General features: G+C 31.8%; 1 long non-coding RNA gene across 1 annotated transcript; it reads right to left on the reverse strand.

The window, feature by feature from the left end:
• Positions 1-205: 205 nt before the first annotated feature.
• LOC111088312 lies at positions 206-4,422 on the reverse strand. The gene is made up of 2 exons (XR_002612864.1): positions 4,272-4,422; positions 206-3,435 (listed from the first exon to the last, which is right to left on the reverse strand). It is a non-coding gene; the product is annotated as an uncharacterized LOC111088312 (long non-coding RNA).
• Between the last annotated feature and the right edge of the window lie 27 nt (positions 4,423-4,449).

The following is a 4,449-nucleotide window of genomic DNA, read 5'->3' on the forward strand; positions in this document are numbered from 1 at the left end:
AATCCACAATTTCAAAATGGGAATATGTGTTTTTAAAGTTATGTTTTCAAAAAAGGAAGGGTATCTTGATTGTAATTAAAAGATGTTGATTCTGGAAATGTTTACAGCATAAAAAAGTATTAGAAGCTAATAAGAAATTATACATTAAATACAGGATCCTAGTCCCCAAACCTGAGTGGGTCAAAGTGACTTCCATTTTATGAACTACACAAGTAATACTGAGAGAAAAAGCATTTCGTTATATTGTGCCGAACCTTAACAATGTATACAGTGAATGAACCAAAAATATGTTACATACATAATTAAGCACCTTGAAAATAAATGTGGTTACTGACAGAGTTTTCAATTTTAAAAATAAACAGTGGAGAGAGAGAGAGAGTTGTACGTGCCAAGTAAAAAATAAACCAAATACATGCCATGCAGTTCATGAAATACGAATATGTTACATACACATTTCAGACATAACTATGCTACACAATTTATGGAACCTGAATACATACTATGCAATATGGTACATACACTTTTCAGACATAACTATGCTACACAGTTTATGGAACCTGAATACATACTATGCAATATGGTACATACACATTTCAGACCTGACTATGCTACACAGTTTATGGAACCTGAATACATACTATGCAATATGTTACATACACTTTTCAGACCTGACTATGCTACACAATTTATGGAACCTGAATACATACTATGCAATATGGTACATACACTTTTCAGACATAACTATGCTACACAGTTTATGGAACCTGAATACATTATATACACATTTCAGACTTGAATACATGCCATGCAGGTTACAGACTCTGAATATTTTATGTGTATAGTTTGTATCTATGTGAAATGTGCCACATACCTGGTTTACAGAACCTGAATATGCCTTAGAATTAAATTACAAAACTTGAATATGCTACACGAGGTTTAGACCTTACTGCAGTTTGGACCTAAATACACCATATAATTAGCTTATAAAATCAGAATGTGCTACACATGTAGTTATGTTTGAAACGTTTATATTCTACTGAGACGAGATACAAGTGTCTGAAACGTTTACATTCTACTGAGACGAGATACAAGTGCGTGTCTGAAACGTTTACATTCTACTGAGACGAGATACAAGTGCGTGTCTGAAACGTTTACATTCTACTGAGACAAGATACAAGTGTGTTTGAAATGTTTACATTCTACTGAGAGTATGTGGTTGAAATGTTTAAATTCTACTTTTTAACTTGGCTAACCTTCAGTCACATTAGTAACTGAAATCTTCAGCTACCTGCAAAATTTTGTACCGGAAAGTGCATAAAAAATATAGAATTGTCAAAATAGACCATTCTTCTTAACTTATCTAGCCTGTAACTTCTAACTTTATATTAAGATAGCCATATACCAGTCAACAAACTTGTATATGTTTACATTATCTGCTGTTACTGAACTTAACGTAAACATACCAAAGATCATTTACACAATTTTCTTATATACACACACATATATCTATACCGTTTATACATAATCAACCAAAATGTATAAAGACAAGTAGAAATATTATTTTCCATAACAAGAATGTTTGTTGGCTCTTAGCTGAGAGTTCTTTTTGGCAGCATACAGCCAATATTCAAATCTGTTAGATAACCTGACATAACATAATATATTTTAACCTATATAACTTTTCACAAATAGCAGTTCCATTGCAACAATACTAGTTCTGCTTGTGCTAAAAACTTTTTCATTGTCTTTTTTAACTACTCCAGAGAATATCTTGGACCCTTGTCCTCAATTTATTGGCTAAAGGTTTCTTAATTTGTATGGCATATTATGCTTTACTATTAAGAATTGACTCAAACAAAATTATAAATTCTTTGTCAACAATTAAATCCAACATAGAAATGACAAAAATGGATGTAAAAACAACAACAAGTTGTAACTAGTTAAACACAACATCAATATTCAACTTGGCTTGGAGATTTCAGTAAAAATGTTTTTTAATAATATTTTGTTAAACAATTATTAGTAAATCTTATTCTAATTTATTCCTAGTTTACCTATTTTATAATAAACTTCAGTAACAGCTAACAATGTTTTGAGCCTACTTTTTAAAATTATTTGACTCAAACTGCTTTAACATATTTGAATATCTATCTATATAAATGTCAGCACATATACATACGAAAACAAAAAACACAAATGAAACAAATAGGCTGGATGTTTATTTACCAAATTACTATATTATATTTTAAGTTCTAGTCAGAGCTTAAAAAATTCAGGATATTATAGAAAACCACTCTTTACTTTACTTAGAGCTGCCGTTTCTAACCTTGACATTCAGAATAGTCAACAAAATATCAGCCATTGTCAAACCGTGCACAAAAAAAGACGTTATTTTTACATAACAAGTCATGTGTTAGGATAATTAAGACTACTAGAAACCCTAAGAAAAAAACGTTTTCACCAAACCCCCCCAAAAAAACCACAAACAAATACACTAATAAACAGGTATGCTATACTAAATATGAGTCATAATACTGTATACAATAGTTAAAATTAATCCACACTGTTTGGAACTTTGGCAGGAAGATTTCGAAACTAGTTTCTTCACGTTCAGGTATCCTTCTCAGTCGGACATGTTTCACAGAGAAAGAAAAGTTCATGCCAGCTAGCATGATGAAATTTGATCCCATATTTATTGTATTTCTCAACACATGCATTCTACAAAAAATACTGAATCAAATTTCCCCACACATTATATGCTGGAACATACCTCTCGGTGAGACACCATCTGACCAGGGAAGACACACGAAACTAATATTGGACTCTTTGGGTCAAAGTTCTAAAAAGTATGCATGCTAAAGTTATTTTCTATTTTATATATACATGATGATGATGCAAACCAAAATATTTGATAAAATTTCCAAAAGCATTAACATGAAACAATTCAATTCAGTCAGGAAGGTGTGTACAGCAACTTACTGCCTGAAACATACAAAATAAACATCATGGACCCAACACACGTGTGTTTGCATTACCTTATAAAGTTGGCACATTTCCAGAACCAAGATGACAGGATAAGTTTCTCTAGAAAAAAAAATGTTGTGTTTGTGCTAACATGACAACTTGCCAAAATGTTTTCATTCTGCCCAATCACACCATATGCTGACACTAGCAGCTACAAGGTATAAAAGAACCCATTACACTGTCTCACTAACAATGCTAAGAGGTCAGCTGGCTTGTACTCTTTGATAGTGATGGAGGAGAAGGCACATTAAAAGGCATGATGTGTTGACCATTCAAAAAGTGGGAAGGCACAGGATGGACAGCTGACAACAGTGAATAAACACTCTCTTTCTTGCTGAGGTTTTCAAAAAATGGAATAAGATCACGTAACTCCGTATCTGAAAAGTCATCAAACCACGATGCTACTGCTACCTAGTAGTAAAGGATACAAATAAAACACTTTATTATATCGGAGGCACACACACAACATTACAGTGAGCGAATGAAAAAAATTAACTGAAACGTTACTATTCACAACTCTACTAAAACTTGGTCTTCAGAAAAAGTCTCATGTACTTCAGAGAACTAGAAAAGTAACATTCCATTAGCACGTACAATAAACCTGACTGTCATAAATTAGGATACATACAACCTAACCTTTTGTTAACTGATTCTGAGCTCTTTTTTTTTCATGTCTACTTAGTTTGAAATATTTATCAACTTTTCAACCTTGTGACTCACATATTACTTCATGTTTATTGTAACTTTTTTGTACTTAATTGATTTGAGTTTTAGAAGCTTATGATCCTTCCAGGAGCAGTAGCTTACACTTTTATTATCAGAATAATTAGGTTTCAACTACTGAAAGCTTGTTTTGGTTTTGCAATCCTCTCATTTTTTATATTAAATAAAGTTTCATCTCATGTAAAGATTAACAAACAGTTACACGAAAAATTCAGTTTAATAATATTAAAAAAAACACTTTTTTTTTTTCTATTAAACAGACACCAAAACCATTAACAATCTTTGAATATGTATTTTTGTACAGTAGAATACAGCATCCAAAACAATAAATAAATCATTTCTAGCATGCTTGGTGTATGTTTAATATATATCTACTCTTGTTATTTTTAATTTTTTATTATTATACATGGAATACTGAAACAATAGAGATCAACAATCAACTAATCTACTATTATTTTACATTCAGTAACCATAACACCCTACACAACAAAATCCAGAGGCAACAACCATATTCATATACTTACAGCATTGTCTGGATGGAAGGAATAAGATGCTGGAGAATTATCAACTATGACAACTCTCTGAAGGTCTCGGCCTAATCTCCCAAGGTCCTGAAATTTAGAAAAACAGTCTTAAATTCCACCACACTACAAACAATCAGGTCGGGAAGAAAACAGTCTTAAATTTCACCACACTACAAAC

The sequence above is a fragment of the Limulus polyphemus genome, unplaced genomic scaffold, assembly GCF_000517525.1.
Source record: "Limulus polyphemus unplaced genomic scaffold, Limulus_polyphemus-2.1.2 Scaffold3521, whole genome shotgun sequence".
NCBI lineage: Eukaryota > Metazoa > Arthropoda > Merostomata > Xiphosura > Limulidae > Limulus > Limulus polyphemus.